The sequence below is a fragment of the Struthio camelus genome, chromosome 1 (genome assembly GCF_040807025.1).
Source record: "Struthio camelus isolate bStrCam1 chromosome 1, bStrCam1.hap1, whole genome shotgun sequence".
In the NCBI taxonomy this organism is placed as follows: domain Eukaryota; kingdom Metazoa; phylum Chordata; class Aves; order Struthioniformes; family Struthionidae; genus Struthio; species Struthio camelus.
The window spans coordinates 88207016-88226209 of record NC_090942.1 but is presented as its reverse complement, the minus strand read 5'-3'; the positions used below and the strand labels follow the sequence as shown (position 1 = coordinate 88226209).

Here is a 19194-nt window from a genome sequence, read left to right as displayed (position 1 = left end):
ATTGCTTTTTAGAGGCCCATAGAGAGACTCCCCAAAATAAGTCAACAGGAAACTTCTACTTATTATAATTGGGTTATATCAAGGAAATCCCAGACCCTTATTTGATGCAATTATCTGACTGACTTAATAGTTGATGAAACCTGTTTGAATTTTGGTGAGGTATTTATTAGGTAGCCAAGCAATAAATAAAGTCAGAATGAAACTGAGAGGAATACCAGGTGACAAAGCAGTCACATGGACCAGAAAGGTTAAGCAGCAAATGTTTTGGGTTCTCCCATTTGATACTAAGCAAGATGGATAATATTTGCACCCAAGATTGCTAGCATTTGGTTTGCCTTTGTGTATTTATTTTTACTTTCTCTTCCAGAAAAGAGCATTAAGTCAAGTTTTACTATACTTTGCTAACAATGGCAAAAATGAAGGGAGCTGGAGATGCCTAGCGCTCAGGGGTGTGGAGAACGAACCATATATGGCTAAGAACAGAAATAAAATTCAGTGTGAGTGAATCTAAGCAGGGCAGGCCATGCAGGTTTTTGGGAAGTGGTTGCAGAAGCAGAAAATCTCATCCCTACAGAAAAGTTAGTTTGAATTTGGGTAGAATGTAAACTTAAAGCAGAATCAGACTTCATAGGGGCTCTGCCTCTTGAATGATTGTTTGCACACGCAGTGTTGATACTGAAGAGTTACTTCGGAATCGTTCCCAGCATAAACTGAAAATAATGGGCTTGTCATACGATGCTGCTGAAAATAATAAATATGTTAAAACCAGTTATGGGACAAAACTCATATCATGCTATATTTCTTTTTGTCATATTAATTTCTGCAATCTTTTTGATGTGTTTATGCAAATTAAGGTGAAATTAAAAATTAGTTAGTTTCAGAAGTGTCTAATTTTTCATGCAATTGTTATTTTAAAATGTATTTGCTTATCTACTTTTACAGAGATTATATCTAACAATTACTTTAATTTATATTGTCTCCAGCAATTTATTTTTAGCCTAAATAGCATTTATAGATTCTAAAATACATTTAAATGTTATATGCTTCTCTGATAAAATTTCTTGCTCTTTTTTTTTCTTATAATATGTGTAAGGCATATGTATAACATAAAAATGATCAAGAAGTTAGTGAAGACTATATATGTACTTTTTATTCAGTATTTTGATGTTAATGTTTTAACGGGTGCAACACAATGTAAACTTAAGAGCATTGTAAGCAGTGTTGCTTAAAATATGCAACATTAAACTTGTTCTTTTCTGAGGTTTGTGATTCTGTTAATCTCCTAGAAATTAAAAGTTTCTCTGGGAGTGGATTTTTGCATGGGTTGGTAAGGAGATCTCGCACATAGAAACTGTTGAGTTTCCTCTTTGTCCAGTCACACCTGTGATATTTTGTGCTGTTCAGGTCAGTCCAGAGATATGCAAGATGGGAAGATAGTTCCTGAGGTGAACTGAATGTTGATATTCTGTAGTTTTTCATCAGAAAACAAGTAAGCTATTAAAACTCACTGGTATCCTTTCCTGTAGTTTATAACCTCGTAAACTAATTTAAAACTGACTCTCGATCTGTGGAAAGCCAGTGTCTATGGCTGTATGTATATGTCAGTGTATTATTTATTACCTTTGGCACCCAATGACATTTGTATCTTTCTGACACTTAAAACTAAAGGCTGAAATAAAAATCCTGGGGGCAACATTGACCTTTGTTAAGGTTTGTTACAAGTCACAAGTGTTTGCTGCTTTAATCTTCAATCTAATTAATTTATTTTAAAGCTGTGCACAGTGCATCTTCTATTTATTGGTATGATGCGCTATGCAATTAAGACTTCAGCAGGCAAAGGGCTGGTGCCAAGGAATGTACTTTTAAAATATTTCCTGCTTTTGTATCTTCATGTGAGTGTTTCCTTTGATAGCAGTGCAGAACAATGCATAGACTAAACTCTAAGCGGTTTTAACAATCGTTACTTGTTCAGGCACAGTGGCTTACAGTTGGCTAGTACCAGCCATCTACAACCGGTGGATGAGTGTGGAGTTGAGGGAATACAGCCAAGCTCAGACAAATTCCTGTTTGTTAAAGCGTCAAGAACTACCCAATTGGAAATGTATTATATGAGGCTGATGAATGAGAAGGTAGTGTTTAGTGACTTTATGTCTATTTTTGTTCTCTGCACTCAGTTTACAGAAAGCCATGTTTATATACCCATGTTTCAAAATAACCACTCTGTTAATTCACTTTATGCATTTTTATTTGTGCTACCATAATTCCATGGACACCCTATCAGAATAAAAATGTGTAGTAAGTACTTTAAATTCAAAATGTATAATATTCTTGTGTAGATCATCTTATCTTTCAGTTTAGTAGTCTTCCAACTTCCAACAAAGCTTTTGATCCCTTTTTCTCATACTACAAGAAAGGGAAGGTCAGTGAAACACGGAAGTGGGAAAAGAATGAAGGAAAATTGTATACTGCTTTTTCATGCGACCCATTGTAAAAGTCATCATCAAGCTAGGTGGTGGGTTTGTGAGTCAAGTGCATTCAAAACAGATTGGGCATATATATATATGTATATATATAGTATATATAGCTAGTGAAAACCCAAATAGCGTCAAGAAAGCCTACTTAGAGAGGGTTATTAAACCTTTGATTTCAGCTTTTAAGTCTATTCTCTACTTCTATTTAATTAGAGATTTTCAAGTGAGAACCAGTTCTCTTTTTACTGACTGCTATGAAATTTTTGTCCCTTCCTGTGAGGATATAGAGCCCAGCATTTCAAGACTGCACAGCATCCCATATTTTCTTATGTAAAGCACTGCCAGGCTGAGCAGAATGGTACATCCACTCTGATCTGACCAAGGTGCCCGCATACTTCCCATCAAGTGACAGGTGAACTTCTAGTACTGTCAGAACAGTACACCTGTGTGCTGCACCATGTGAATGGAAGGTTTTTACATGCAATTGGTTTTATGCTTATTATTCAGAAAAAAATTGAGGCATTTTACTCCCTTATCAGTAACTTCTGTCATGCAATGGGACTGTACTACAGGATGGGGGAGCAAAAAGGAGAGAGGGAGAAAGGGAACGGGCCCCAGGCCCACAAGAGAGTTAAGTTTGCCCATAGCTGTAGAATAGCAAAGATGGTGTGTTTGGGGCTAGATGGGTTGTTATGTAAAAGTGATTTGCTGGACAGGGGACTGTGCTAAATTAAACATTCCCAAACTATGGTATGTGTGCTGGTTGCGGTATCTCAGAGCACCCATTCAAAATTACATTATCATGCTGTGAATGTGCACATGGCTGGAGCTGATGCTAGTGAAAGCAACACCACCATGGAGCGATGCAGCTGAGGAAGGTGTTTTTGAAATGTCTACACTTGATGAACTCTGATCTCCTGTACTTTCGGTACTTTGATGTTCCTTTTAAATATATATAAACAGGATTCTCCGTTTTCAAACTATTTCTCTTTTGTCCTCATAAGTATTTACCTGTGCTTCAGATATCTAAGGTGCTTACTGTGATGCAATGCAATGCCTGCTGCTAATAATGGTGTGAACAGTCTTAATTTTTTTCTGAGAGATTTCACAGAACTATTGAACAAAAGTAGCTGTGTAATATGGGCGACTGTTTCTGTATGTGTAACTGAGAGTCATAGGAGCAAATCGAAATCGAGTCTTACCTCAGACTGTGTGTTCTAGGCAATGATCTGGGTTGGCCCTGCTAGGTTATTGCTGCCCTCAGAGTTTGGTGTCAGCAAGTCTACTCATGACTGACATTACGTCTTAATCTAGATTAATGACATTAACTGTGGGTCTCATCACTGACTAGTGTGGTCAGCTATTTGATACTATTCTACATCTGGCAAGCTTTCTGCTAATGATTGTCCTACGGAGCAGATATGATATGGATAATGGCACTATAGGTGTGGTACATGGGCTGAGGGGCACCATCTGAAGCAGGAAAAGTTTCCAAAGACTTGCTTCCAGACTGATTAAGAGCTCATATCTATGCTGCCTTATGCATCTGGGTACCATATTACTGCATTTGCACTGAGGGAAGCATAAGGATGAGGTGAGGACACTAATTTAACTTCTCCTGAAACAGCTAACTAAGCACAGAAGCTGTGGGTGAGCAGCCCAAACGTTCCCCTGTAATGCAAACATGTGATAGCACTCATTGTGAATGCAGAATAGGAACCGCTGGTATAGACAGTTGGCAGCTGTTAATGCCATTTCAAATACCATCTTCTAGTAGCAGCATTTATAAATGCTGTTACTTCAGAGTGGTGAGTACCCAAAGGAAACATTGATGTTTGTTGCTATCACAAAAGGTATTGAATCTGTGATTCCTCTGGATTCAGGGTTGTAAGGTGAGATCACATCCCCAGCTAACAGTTGGCACAGTAACCATAATGAACTAACTGATGAGGTATTTCTCTGTTGGTGCCAGTCATCCTAGGTTCACTTGCTATTGATGAATATAGTGTCTGCAAATGTTTTGTTGTAGAGTTCTGCAGATAAAACATCACAGAACCACACAGTCCTTCAGGTTGGAAGGGATCTCAGGAGATCATCTAGTCCAGCTCCTGCAACTCAAAGCAAGAAATTTCACAGCCTCTCTGGACACCTGTTTCAGTGCTTCATAGCAGTGATTTTTTCCCCCTTTATGTCCAGTTGCAACCTCCACTGTTTCAATTTATGAGCAATATCAATTTATGGTCTCCTGCTGACCTACTGCATTCCTCAGTAAAGACTCTGACTCTCTCGGTAACCTCCTACGTATTGAAAGGCTGCTATTAAGTCTCCCCAAAGCCTTCCCCAGGCTAAACAAGCTCAGTTCCATCAACCTCTCCTCAGCTCCAGGTGCTCTCTGAGCACCTTGGTGGCCATTGGCTAGACTCTCTCAAGTTTATCAACATCTTCTTGTACCAGAGGGTCCAAAAGTGGATAGAGCCAAGTAAAGTAGAATAATCATTTCCTTGATCTGCTAGGTGTACTCCTGTGGATGCAGTTCAGCATCCCGTTAACTTTCATTGCTGCCACAGCATAATTCTGACTGATGTTTGGCCTAATGTCGACCGTGACACCCCATGTCCTCTTCACCAGAGCTATTTCTTAGGCAGTCTATCCCCAGCCTGTATTGTTGTAGAGGTTTAGTCCATGCCAGGTGCAGGACTTTGCATGTGTGCATGTCAAACTTCATGATGTTCCTGGTGGCCTGTTCCTCCAGACTGTCTAGGTCTTTTGGAAAGGTAGCCCTGTCCTGGAGCAAATGGTCTGCATCCCCCAGTTTCCTGTCATCTGCGAACTTGATGAGTACACTCCATTGCCTTCTCCAGGTCTTTGGTAAAGATGTTAAACAGGACAAGCCTCAAGTACTGCTTGAGCGCAGCCAACAGAGGCAGCGAACAGACGCAGCAGTTTGCGCAGCAGTTCACGCAGAAGGGCGCCAGAAGGCAAAGAAGGCACCTCTCCATTTTGCACAGTGGTGTGTCCTTCCCCGGGGCATGGTCATGACACGCCGCAGAGCAACGTTCCCCAGTGGCTGTTGGAGGTGCTGCATCGGCTGTGTCTGAGGCCTCAACCCAGACAGACCCTCAGACAGCAGATGCAGCTCTGCAGGTGTCGGGCTGCAGGGAGTGCCTGGGGCCTCTCCATGAGGCCTGGGCTGACAGTCAGCTCTCCTGCGTGAGGTGTGCTCTGGTTGACCAGTTGCATTGCCAGATAAAGGAGTTATGGGAGGAAGTCAGTAGGCTGCGTAGCATCTGAGAGGAAGAGTAAGAGATTGACAGGGTGTTCTCGGAGACTGTGCAGCTCCGGGAGTCCCCACCCCCCCACTGCAGCGGAGTTGTCGGAGGGCTCTGTACCGTGTGTAAAGGTGCATCATAACGCTGTTGAAGAGGGCTGGAAGCTGGTGACCTCTCGTAGAAAGAGAAAGGCTCTTGCTCCTCCTCAAGACTTACCCTTGAAGAACAAGTTTAGCGCCTTCCAAGCTGAGGAGAAGCTGGGCATGGCTCCAAGGGAGGCAACTGGCCTGGCAGACCCTGTGCTGTGCAGGAACCCCCGGAAGAAACGGCGAGTGATTGTTGTGGGTGACTGCCTGCTGCAGGGGACAGAGGCACCTATCTGCTGACCTGACCTCTTGTCCGGAGAGGTTTGCTGCCTGCCAGGGGCTCGAACAAGAGCTGTCATGGAAAGACTGCCAAGGCTTGTCCATGCATTGGACTACTACCCTCTGCTGATCTTCCATGTGGGTGCTAATGACACGAAAGGCAAACTGGAAGCCATCCAACAGGACTTCAGAGCTCTGGGGATGGTGGTCAAGGGTCTGGGAGCCCAGGTCGTTTTCTCCTCAATCTTGCCTGTGAGGGGAAAGGATGGGAGAAGGAGTAGGCGCGTTTTCCAAGTGAACAACTGGCTGCGCCGCTGGTGTTGGCAACAGGGCTTTGGTTTCTATGACCATGGGACCCTGTTTGAAGATGGGCAGCTGATGGAGAGCGATGGGATCCAGCTTACCAAGCGGGGCACGTGTGTCTTTGCCAACAGGTTGGCCAGCCTGGTAAGGAGGGCTTTAAACTAGGCAAGATGGGGGAAGGGGAGTGGTATAGTGGCAGGAGAGTCAGTAAAACACCGCTCGAGTCAGGATGCCTCCAGCGGGTGCATGCAGCCAGGGGAGACGGCCTGGAACATGGCTATGGAGGCTCCTCTTGCACCTCTCCTGAGAAGCTTGCATGCTTGTCTGGCTCTCTGAAATATGCCTGTATACCAATGCACGCAGCATGGGGAATAAACAGGAAGAGTTAGAGATCTGTGTGCGGTCGCAGGGCCATGATCTCATTGCAGTTACAGAGACATGGTGGGATAGTTCACGGGACTGGGATGCTGTCCTGGATGGCTATGTGCTTTTTAGGAAAGACGGGTCAGGAAGGCGAGGTGGTGGAGTTGCTCTTTATGTGAGGGAGCAACTGGAATGTATGGAGCTCTGCCTCGGGGTGGATGGAGAGCAAGTTGAGAGCCTATGGGTAAGGCTTAAAGGGCAGGGTAACATGGGTGACACTGTTGTGGGGGTTTGCTACAGGCCACCTGACCAGGAGGAAGTGGTCGATGAGGCCTTCTACAGACAGCTGGAAGAAGCCTCACGATCACAGGCCCTGGTTCTCATGGGGGACTTCAACGACCCTGACATCTGCTGGGAAGACAGCACAGCAAGGCACAAACAGTCAAAGAGGTTCCTGCAGAGGATTGATGATAATTTCTTGACCCGGGTGGTGGAGACGCCAACAAGGAGAGGTGCAATGCTAGCCCTTGTCCTAACAAACAAAGAAGGTCTAGTTGGAGAGGTGAAGGTTGGGGGCAGCCTTGGCTGCAGTGACCATGAGATGGTGGAGTTCAGGATCCTGCGAGGAGGGAGCAGGGCAATGAGTAGGATTGCAACGCTGGACTTCAGGAGAGCTGACTTTGGCCTCTTCAGGGACCTACTTAGGGTAATCTCATGGGACAGGGCCCTAGAAGGAAGAGGGGTCCGGGAGAGCTGGTTAATATTCAAGCATCACCCTCCTCCAGGCTCAAGATGGGTGCATCCCTCTGAGGAAGAAGTCCGGCAAAGCAGGCAGGAGACCTGCCTGGATGAGGAAGGAGCTCCTGGCAAAACTCCAGCAGAAGAAGGAAGTGTACAGAATGTGGCAAAGGGGACAGGCCACTTGGGAGGAATACAGGGACGTTGTCAGAGCGTGCAGGGCTGCAACAAGGAAGGCTAAGGCCCAGTTGGAATTAAATCTGGCAAGGGATGTCAAGGACAACAAGAAGGGCTTCTTCCAATACATCAATAGCAAAAGGAAGGCTAGGGAAAACGTGGGCCCGCTGCTGAATGGGGCGGGTGCCCTGGTGACGAAGGATACAGAGAAGGCAGAGTTACTGAATGCCTTCTTTGCTTCAGTCTTCACTGAGAAGGCCAGTCCTCAGGAATTCCAGAGGAAGGCTGGAGAAAGGAAGACTCTCCCTTGGTGGAGGAGGATCGGGTTAGAGATCTTTTGTCCAAACTTGACATCCACAAATCCAGGGGCCCTGACGGGATACACCCACGAGTGCCGAGGGAGCTGGCGGATGTTATCGCTAGGCCACTCTCCGTCCTCTTTGAAAGGTCCTGGAGATCAGGAGAGGTGCCTGAGGACTGGAAGAAAGCCAATGTCACGCCAGTCTTCCAAAAGGGCAAGAAGGAGGAGCCAGGAAACTCCAGGCCTGTCAGCCTCCCCTCCATCCCTGGCAAGGTGATGGAACAGCTCCTCCTGGAGGTCCTCACTAAGCATCTGGAGGACAAGAAGGTGACTGGGAGTAGTCAGCATGGATTCACCCAAGGGAAATGATGCTTGACCAATCTGCTAGCCTTCTATGATGGAATGACTGGCTGGGTAGATGAGGGCAGAGCAGTGGATGTTGTCTCCCTGGACTTGAGCAAGGCTTTGGACACTGTCTCCCATCACATCCTCCTAGGTAAGCTCAGGAAGTGTGGGCTAGGTGAGTGGACAGTGAGGTGGATCGAGAAGTGGCTGGATGGCCGAGCTCAGAGGGTTGTGGTGAGTGGCGCAGAGTCAAGTTGGAGGCCTGTGGCTAGTGGTGTCCCGCAGGGGTCAGTCCTGGGTCCAGTCTTGTTCAATGTAGTCATCAATGACCTGGAGGAAGGGACAGAGTGCACCCTCAGCAAGTTGGCTGATGATACTAAACTGGGGGGAGAGGCTAACACGCCAGAAGACTGTGCTGCCATTGAGAGGGACCTGGGCAGGCTGGAGAGGTGGGCAGAGAGGAACCTCCTGGAGGAGGTTTTCCTTCAACAAAGGCAAGTGCAGGGTCCTGCCCCTAGGGAGGAATAATCCCATGCAGCAGGACAGGCTGGGGGTTGACCTGCTGGAAAGTAGCTCTGCCGAGAAGGACCTGGGAGTGCTGGTGGACAACAAGTTAAGCATGAGGCAGCGGTGTGCCCTGGTGGCCAAGAAGGCCAATGGTCTCCTGGGGTGCATTAGGCAGTGTTGCCAGCAGGTGGAGGGAGGTGATCCTGCCCCTCTCCTCAGCCCTGGGGAGGCCTCACCTGGAGTACCATGTCCAGTTCTGGGCTCCCCAGGACAAGAGAGACATGGCACTCCTGGAGAGAGTCCAGCGGAGGGCTACCAAGATGATTAGAGGGCTGGAGCACCTCTCCTATGAAGAAAGCCTGCAAGAGCTGGGCCTGTTCAGCCTGGAGAAGAGAAGATTGAGAGGGGATCTCATCAATGTGTACAAGTATCTGCAGGGGGAGTGTCAGGAGGATGAGGCCAAACTCTTCTCCATGGTGCCCAGCAACAGGACCAGAGGCAATGGGCAGAAACTGAACCACAGGAAGTTCCATCTGAACCTGAGAAAAAACTTCTTCACTGTGAGGGTGACTGAGCATTGGAACAGGTTGCCCAGAGAGGTAGTGGAGTCTCCTTGCCTGGAGATATTCAAAACCCTCCTGGATGTGATCCTGGGCAATATGCTCTAGAGGACCCTGCTTGAGCACGGAGGTTGGACTAGATGATCTCCAGAGGTCCCTTCCAACCTAAATGATTCTGTGATTCTGCTCCTGAATTACTCTGTTTGTTACTGTCCTCCAGGTAGAGTCTAACCGTTAACCACCATCCTCTGAGCTGCACCATCCAAACAGCTTTTTACCCATCTGGTTGTTCACCTATCCAGACTGCAAGGTTATAACTTGAGTACAAGAAAATTAAGGGAGATAGTGTTGCAAGACTTGCTTCAGCTGAGATAGATGATATCCACTGCTCTCCCCTTGTCTGCAAATCCAGCTATTTTATACAACGCAATCAAGTTGGTCAGGTGTGATTTACCTTTAGTAAATTCATGCTGGCTGTTCTCACTCACCAGCATCATCTTCATATGCCTGGAAATGTGTTCCAGGAAGATCTGCTCTGTGATTTTTCCCAGGGACTGAAGTGAGGCTGACCAGCCTGTAGTGTCCTGGGTTGTCGTCTTTGAAGATGGATGCAACGTTTTCCTTTCTCCAGTCATGGGGGACATACCCTGATCTCTGCAACCTTTCAAATGTGATAGCTAGCAGTCTTGCTATGACATCGGCCAATTCTGTCAGCACCTTAGGGTGCATCCCATCTGATTCCATGGACTTACAGGATGGAGATTTTTAAAGAAAATGACCGACTCTCAATCCTCTTCCACTACTGGTAATTCCTGTTCTCTTTGAATCCTGTCTTGAGACACGGGCGCCTGAGACCTCACTGGTGAAAACTGAGGCAAAGAAGTCATTAAGAACCTCAGCTGTATCTATTTCTTCTGTCACTATGTCATCTACCCCATTCAGCAGCAGGCCAACATTTTCTTTGTTTATTGTTTTAGTGCTATTGTAGCTCTTACTGGCCTTGATGTCCCTAGCCTTATACTCATTTTCCTGAGTATGGGAATGGACTATTCTTGTGCTTTGAGGAGGTTGTCATTAAAGATCTGCCAGTCTCTAAGTCCCTAGTTTGGGAACTAGAAGGTTCACTTCAAACGAGTCTCCTAACTGCTGAGGCTGCAGGCATGAACTAGGTGTACTGTAGGTTTCAGTGATGTGACAGGCCTGCTGGTAGGCAGTAGTAAATATAAATACTGATCTTGCAAATACAGAAGTACATATGCAATATCAGACAATGCATTCGGAGAACCCTCACTTGCTGCTGACTAAAGTGGTACACCTACACGGTGTGCATGATAGCATGTGAAGATACTATCTAAGTCCCGAAAGCAGAGTAGCTATGTTAATACAGCGTTGCAACTGAGCATCACCCTTATCTCTCAGCAGGACTAGTTAGTTCAGGAACAGCACTGTACTGATACAATTATACTGCCGCTGGTTCTGCAGCAAACTTGGTCAGTATTAGTTCTGTATTTTATGCTGCAAACTTACATGTGAATAAGAGATCTGCTGATTTCAGTGGTACCGTGTGTGTTATATGCATCTTTAGACTTGGCCCTGGATCCTTCAGTAGTTACCCTGGCTGAACTTCATTTAGCAATCCAAAGGTGGTGGGTTTTTTTTTTTCCTAGTCATGTAAACCTTGTCTGTATTTTCCTTTCTTTGCTCATTAGGTACCTTATCTTGAGTGCTTCTGTCAGAGCATTTATTTTATCAGTACTTCTTATTCTTAGGAGCCTCTCTTTTCAGCATATTGCCTTTATTCATTATTTTGCTATTGGTGTTCAGGGTTTCATTTAATTTGCTGGTGAGGGACTTCACGCCCTTCAGAAATGATTTCTCTTTGAGATTTACTTGTTCAGCATGATAGTTAAACTCTGGTTAAAATTCATGTGTAGGGGCATGATGATGATGAGAAGAACTTTTCATCTCTATTTTATATATAAATGGCTTTATTTAAAGTGATTTGTAAAATCCCATTAATTTTCAGTAGTTTTCCTCTAGTTTAAAGTTTTTTTTTTCTTGCAGCTTAGAGTTAGGGTTAGATGATTAATTCTTTTCTCTTTTAAAATTCTAGTCATTCACTTCAGCATCAAGCAGAACTTTTTCTTAGGCACTGTTTTCAGTTTTCACAGAAACATAGGGCTGAAACGGAGTGGAAAGAAAACATAATTTCATGTAGCCAGCTGCTATGGAACAGAATCACATATTTCAAAGATGTGTTTGGAATCCTTCATTTTGGAGCCAGAAATGGCCTACTGCTCTTTAAAAAATCTTCTTTTTAATTTTTAAACTTTATTTATTGGGATATCTTAATCAGTATTGTGGTGTGTTAATCAGTATAAGATCTTAGCTCATATATCTTTTTTAAGTCTTGTCCTCGACCATGTATGCATTCATTTTAACACTAGATGGCAGTGGAAACACTTTGGTTCTATTGAGAAACTCAATTTAGGAGAACAACTTTGGTTCTTCATTCCAGGAAGAAATGAAATTTATTAACTACCAATAAGATGATGATTATGTTAATTTTATTTTCTTTACTTCTTTCAGTACTGTTAAAAACTAAACATCTAGCTTCTAACATACCCTTCTATGTGTTTTTATAGCACTGTCTTGCAATCAGACTGATAGAAGTCAAGGAAGGAAAATAGCTTTCTATTTTTAGAAGCTATGAAGATATGTTGCTTGAACTTCCTGTATGATTAGATGGATGATTTGAACTATCTTATTTCAGAAACAAGAGACAGTAAGCACCAAGATTAAATTCAAGGTCTGTATATACAATAAGTTAGGACTCTAGAGGGGCAACACTGTAACTTGACTTTCTATCAATGGCAGGGATGGGAATGTGTTAAAGATCTCTGCTGTTCGTTCTTTCTCAAGAAAGCAAAAGTTTATTTTTGTAGTGCTTCTGAATTCATTTTGTAGTTTTTGTTGGATGTAATTTTAAATTAAGTTCCAAAGTGTGTGTTTCCTTATTGTATGCTTTGTTTCAAAGTAATCTCTTTTTCCCAAGCTAAGCTTCAAATTCGCAGCTCACGTACTTGCAGATTCATTATTTTACCCTCTCAGTAATCAGAGAACAAAATCCAATAGGAAGCCTTTAAAAAGAAAAATTCAAAGCAGTTAAAACAGCTCACGTACAAATTGTCACAGCAGTTTTTACCGGCTTAAACCTAAAACTGGAAATATTGCATATTCTTTTAAATTAAAAGTGTGATGACACACATAGTGAAACATGGTACCCTTTGTTTCAAAGGGTCTGTTTTCAGAAATGTATTCATCTCTCTTTCTGCCTATAAGATAAGAACATATTGTATGTGCTAGTGAATTGGATGGTCATATATCTTTTGAGGTTTTTTCCCTCTCATCCTCTTTTGAATCCTTTATATTTTCTGCAAGGGCTGAGCAATAAAGTTCAACAGCTGAATGTTCAAATGTTTATTTGCACTTGAATGTTGAAAGGTATTTGCTGCAATAACAAAATAATAACACTGAGACTTTGTGAGTTAAGATTACTGCAAGATATTAATCTGATTTTTCTTTGGATTGGTATCAGATGTTTTGGTGTTTATCTCTACAAATTATGTATTCTGAGAGGTTACTAAGGCCTCTTCTAGGAACATATTACACCCTAGCAATTTTATAGCAACAGTCAGGACACAGTGTTTTCTCTTTTAAGTTAAGCTCCTGGAATCAGGTGGTTATTAAAAAACTTCTGACTTTATCTATTTTTATCAAAAGCTTTTCTTAGCTTTCAGAGGCAGAGAGAAGAATTAAAAAATGTAAGCTACAGATACAAGTAGCAAAAACAAATTCACTAATTTCAGACACTGGGCTGTGGTTTGGCTTATGATATTGGATTCAATACAGAACTGTGGATTGCAGTTCTCCTAGGTTTGAGAAGAGAATGGCCTGGACTGGAGTCAACTGAGAATGGAGTGGCTTTATGTTTGTTGTTGTTGTTGTTGTGGCATGTTGAAAATGCTACTTTTTTTTGTGCCTTCAAGAATTTGGTTTAGTGGAGTTTGGTTTCTCCTACCATTTCCTCTTTATGTTGCAGGGAGTGTCTATCAGCATGCTCATGGAACAAAGCTGGCATAGAGTAACTAGTTCCTGTAAAACAAGGAAGAGAATCCTAACATAAAGGGTCACCATCCAAGCATAATAAATTAAAAGACTTGAGAGATGTGGCAAGGACTCAGATTAGCAAGGAAGTTATGTTTCCTGTTGTAGAACTGGAAAATACTTTATATCAAGCTAAGGATGAAATAAAAATGAAGCTTTTCCCATAGAGATTGCAGAGGATAAGTGACGTGGGGAGGAGGAGGAACAGAGTGAATGGACTATTCCTTCTCTTTTTTTTCCCTGTTGGTAGCAGCTGCTAATCAGAAATAGGGGTAATAGGAGGGGTAGGAGGAGTTACTCTTTTCCATTGCAAAACATCCAACAAAACACAGCCTGACATGCAGTTGTCTTCTCTGGTCCCTCAGCAGTATGCTCTCCTGTCTGTCTCGGGCTTCTTTGGGTCTCTCCACAGTCCTCTTAATAGATTCTGCTCAGCAATTGGTCATTATCAATAGGTGTTGTTGATGTAAGCTTCTTTGAGCACTTTACCTGCTCTTGGCTTCCCCAATTCCTCTCTGCCTCCTTCCCATTGCATTTTAACGCACTAGGATTTAGGCTTCTGTCACTTCCATGCCAGTTCCAGTTTCCTGGAGGAGAACTTGGGTGAGAAATGGGTGACTTGTTGTTGCTTGCTAGAATTATCACATTGTGGACCCTTCTGAAAGTTGACAAATCTGTGTATTGAATATTCCAAGAGAGCTTGAAATTGAAGTGCCCACTTTGATTTTTCAGATGGTCTGATACCCTCAAATGCTAGTGAACCAAACCACCTGTAAAGAAGTTGTTACAAATGTTCTGTGCTCTCTAGACAAAAGTTTAAAATTATGTGTGGATGCTGCTGTACCCCACCCTCATAGATGAAGACTCACGTACTCCCTCACACCTTCACACATGTGCGTCCTATAATGCTTCCTTAGCAGTTTTGTACACAATAGTAGTATCACCAGTGTCATGGAGTAACTGGAATGCAATGTAGGTTCAGGTCCGAGCAGAAGCAGTTTGTCACTGTAGCTTTAGGCGAGAACCCAGAGCAACAGAGTAGAGTGACAGCCTCCGCGGATATGAACTCCCCCCTTAATGAGGCCATTGCAGAGTTAATAAACCTTTGGATGGATTATATGACTTGTCTTTCACAGGACTCCAGGTCTGTGAATAAACAGAAAAAGGGCGTGAATCACTTCAGGAGAGGAGGCCGCCCCAACAGAACAGATTTTTTTTTGCAGACAATATATTCCTTCGATAGCTGGGAAGACAGACTTCAGCAAGGTCATTGCATTTTTTTTTTGTTTTTGTTTCGCTTTTGTTGCTAGACAGGCCTGCAAAGGCCTATGAGGCATTAACTATTTCACTTCCACAAGCATTAACCATTTTACTTCCACAGCAGCCTAATTGATATATCGAGTATGAAAATGGCTGACGCTTGATTCTTTCATACAGGGCTGCTTGGGATTTCAGCAGTGCCATAATATTAACTGTATTTTAGTCAGAGCTAGATTTCTGTTAGGAGTAATTCTAAAAAAATACAGTAGTAGAGCACTTCTTGTTGGTCTGCATTACAAGAAGGAACCAATTAAAATGAGCAAAAAGTAGGGTTTTTTTTTTTTTCTTTTCTTCTCCTGATTGGCAGCCTTGCAAATTAAGGAATGAAAGCAGGCTTTATTTATAGCCATAACAGTAGAAGTTGCTGAGGGCCAGATTTTCTTCCAGTGATGCTTAATTGCTGGGTTGTGATTATGCCTTCAATTGTCACTATGCAATCTCATTGTCTGTAGATGTGTGGATATGAAACAAACTGAAGTTTAGTAAATTATTTTGATGACTTAAGTCAAGGGTAAGCATCAGCTCATTTTCTCCGAACTGCATTGCCTCCACAGGACAAAGAGAAGAAATTATTGGTTCTCTTCTTAGATTGTTGGCTATTTTAGTCATTACATTTAATAATGAAATTGACTATATGTAGAGAATAGACCTGGAGGAGCGACAATGCTGTTCTGATGACATTGTAGAGCAAATTGTATTTAATTTTATTGCTTTATAGGTCATCCCTCTTCTAGTGTGACTTTTGTAAAAGAAATCATTTTCTAGGAGGCACACTTTATATTCTAATATAAAAATTTTGTAATGAAAGGTCCTAGTAGATATCTATTATTTTCCCCTTGCTCTTTTTTCCTATTTAGAATATGAGCAATAGGAAGATTTACCTCTTAGCAGTTTGCTTCATTTTCCACTTGGTTATGCAATGTCCTGGCAGCAGTTATGTTGTACTCTCAGGAGAAAAGTTCATATAGACCTTTTTATATTTTGATATTCCAGTACAGCTTCCTCTAATGGTGATGTGTATGAGACTTTAAAGGAACCAGTACTTTAAGAAAATCTAAACTTTGGATGTAGAAAATTGTACTACAATGTCATTACTATTCACCTTTCATACACCACAGGCTTTTATTTTGATCTTGTTTGAGTTCTCCTTGCACCAGACCTCTATCTCATTGGACAGAAAGCAGACTAGGTTGGGGCAATCAGGAGTCAAACAAATCAGGGTGGTAAAAAAGCCCTATGGTAGGAGGCCGTGAGCCTTGTTCTCTTCCACCTGGAATATCTTCTCTATTTACTGTAAGGAAACATCGGGCATCTCCCCATCCTACACTTCAATCTGTCTGGGTGGGATGGGGATGGCTGAGCAAACAACTGTGTTTCCTCTGTTGCAGTGTGGTGTGCTTGTGTGTGAGGAAGTAATCAGAGTGAAATATGCAGGCTTTCTTCTGTAATCTTGTCCTCTCTGGAAGATCAGGAGTTGAGAAACAGTCTCCCAGTGGAAGAGCTTTGCAGGAGCGCTAGCTACTGCTTGCTTACTCTGTGTTTCTTTCTGGGTGACAGCACCACTACATTGGTTTTACTGGTGATCAGAATAGCTTAAATTCCACTTTAAGCTAGCTAATTCTATGAGGAACTAACGTAATGGTCTCTTCCTCCCTAAGGGTGTCAGACTCCTGAGAACAAACATGGAAGTATTGGAAATAACAAAAACCTCCTCTGTCTTGCTCAGTTTCTTTTAGTTTTCTGATAAAGAAGCATCTGGTATGGCCTGTAGCTGTCTTTTTACAGACAATAAATCCTGATACATTGCCAAGTGAATAATATTATATTTCAATTTTATAGAGGCTTTTCTGGGGAGGAGGGAACAGTACACAATAGGCTTAATTGTTGCATAGTAATGTCATTCTCTAAAAATGAGGCAAAAATCTACAAGCATTTTATTTTTCATCAGTTCATGACCAAGCCTGTCATAATAATTTGTATGCTGAGTCATATAGAATGATTCTAATCCATAGTTAAAAAAAAAAAAAAACTGACAAATATACAAATATAAATATGTTGGCAGAATTTTTTTTTTTTTTGCCTTGAGTCATAAAATGCAGGAGCTTTGAGTCTTAAAATGCAGGAGCTTTTCACAAACAAATTCAGGTATGGTTGCTTAGTGCATTTCCTATTCCAAACAGTGTGGGAAATTGGTAGTGAAGGCAGTGCTACTATCTAAACCATTTAGATATTACCTGCTTCTATGTGACAATGAGATGCAGGAGCAAAATGATTCTGTTGGCAATAGCATCTACCTGGCACCTGTTCCTGGCAAATTCCTAGTTTGGATTTCCATGAGCACCCAATGTAACTTAGTTCTAATCACAGAATCACAGAATTGTTTAGGTTGGAAGGGACCTCTGGAGATCATCTAGTCCAACCTCCGTGCTCAAGCAGGGTCCTCTAGAGCATATTGCCCAGGATCACATCCAGGAGGGTTTTGAATATCTCCAGCGAAGGAGACTCCACTACCTCTCTGGGCAACCTGTTCCTGTGCTCACTCACCCTCACAGTCGAGAAGTTTTTCCTCATGTTCACATGGAACTTCCTGTGGTTCAGTTTCTGCCCATTGCCTCTTGCCCTGTCGCTGGGCACCATGGAGAAGAGTCTGGCCTCATCCTCTTGACACCCGCCCCCCCCACCCCCCTTCAGATACTTGTACACGTTGATGAGATCGCCTCTCAATCTTCTCTTCTCCAGGCTGAACAGGCCCAGCTCTTGCAGTCTTTCTTCCTAGGAGAGATGCTCCAGTCCCCTCATCATCTTGGTAGCCCTCCGCTGGACTCTCTCCAGGAGTGCCATGTCTCTCTTGTCCTGGGGAGCCCAGAACTGGACATGGTACTCCAGATGTGGCCTCCCCAGGGCTGAGGAGAGGGGCAGGATCACCTCCCTCCACCTGCTGGCAACACTCTGCCTAATGCACCCCAGGAGACCATTGGCCTTCTTGGCCACCAGGGCACACTGCTGCCTCATGCTTCACTTGTTGTCCACCAGCACTCCCAGGACATCTCTCCAGAGCTGCTTTCCAGCAGGTCAACCCCCAGCCTGTCCTGCTGCATGGGGTTATTCCTCCCCAGGTGCAGGACCCCCTGCACTTGCCTTTGTTGAACTTCAGGAGGTTCCTCTCCGCCCACCTCTCCAGCCTGTCCAGGTCCCTCTGAATGGCAGCACAGCCTTCTGGTGTGTCAGCCTCTCCCCCCAGTTTAGTATCGGCAGCCAACTTGCTGAGGGTGCACTCTGTCCCTTCCTCCAGGTCATTGATGAATATATTGAACAAGACTGGACCCAGGACTGACCCCTGGGAGACACTGCTAGCCACAGGCCTCCAACTTGACTCTGCACCATTCACCACTAATAGCTGTCTTATGGAATTCATTGATCTGACAATGACTCTGGAGCTAACAGTTTATAAGGAGTTCTAGCTAATGGTGTGGTAGGGATCTAATAAGGGCATAGTATAATTTTATGCTATATAAACTATAACTGGTCTGGGACTTAGTATTTCAGAAGCATTGGAAGAAACAACTTCTTTTTTTTTTTTTTCAACCAGATTAACACCCTTAGAGTGTTCCAGTAAAAACTACAGAAAGTGAGCAGTGCTTAGGTCTAGGCAGTGTCTCTCACAAGTTTTACATACTTGCTTTTTTCCTTTCTATCTTTACATACAAATTGTAGGTTCTCTGAGCCTATCAGCAAAGTAGCCATTAAAGGAGGAGGGAGGGGAAAAAAGGAAATGAGAGAAGAAAAACGAAAAAGAAGACAAAAGAAAATGTCAATTAACTTATACAACAGGTGCTATTTTGTGGGGCTTTTCCCTTTTTTCTCCTTTTCTGTAAAATTACTTTTAGAATAAAGATGTGGAATGCATAAAGTTGCTGGGGATTTCTGCAAATATATATAATCTGTTTAACATCTGAGTCTATTAAAAAAAAATCAGAACTCTTCTGCATTTCCACACTTCTAAAAAAAAAAAAAGTTTCTGCTTTGTTTATTGTACCTAAAAGTAGGCTGAATGAATGATTGATTCAGGAATCAGTAGAAATTTGAAAGTTCAAACTCTTCTCAGGATCATGGCTGACTCAGCCTTAGCTAGAAAAGCTAAGAAGGTTTGTAAAATTATAAGTCCAATGCTGGCTCTTTCTTCTCTTATTTCAATTGTTTAGTCATATTAATTTGGCTTTGCAGCACTCCATAAATGGTGTCTTTCTGTAAACATCCTTATATCACAAGTATTCAAGTTGGCCCAAGTGCCTACGCTCATCCATCTGT

The 19194-nt window shown here is 43.0% G+C and overlaps 1 protein-coding gene across 27 annotated transcripts in view; it reads left to right on the top strand.

The window, feature by feature from the left end:
• TSPAN9 (tetraspanin 9) overlaps positions 1-19194 on the top strand; it is a 202254-nt gene that overhangs the window by 19149 nt on the left and 163911 nt on the right. For 3 of the 27 annotated variants that reach the window (XM_068954880.1, XM_068954849.1, XM_068954839.1), the window contains one exon: positions 1405-1489. The exons of the other annotated variants lie outside the window; for them this stretch is intronic. The gene's annotated coding sequence lies outside the window, so the exon portion shown is untranslated. The remainder of the gene's footprint in view (positions 1-1404; positions 1490-19194) is intronic. 27 annotated transcript variants of the gene reach the window in all.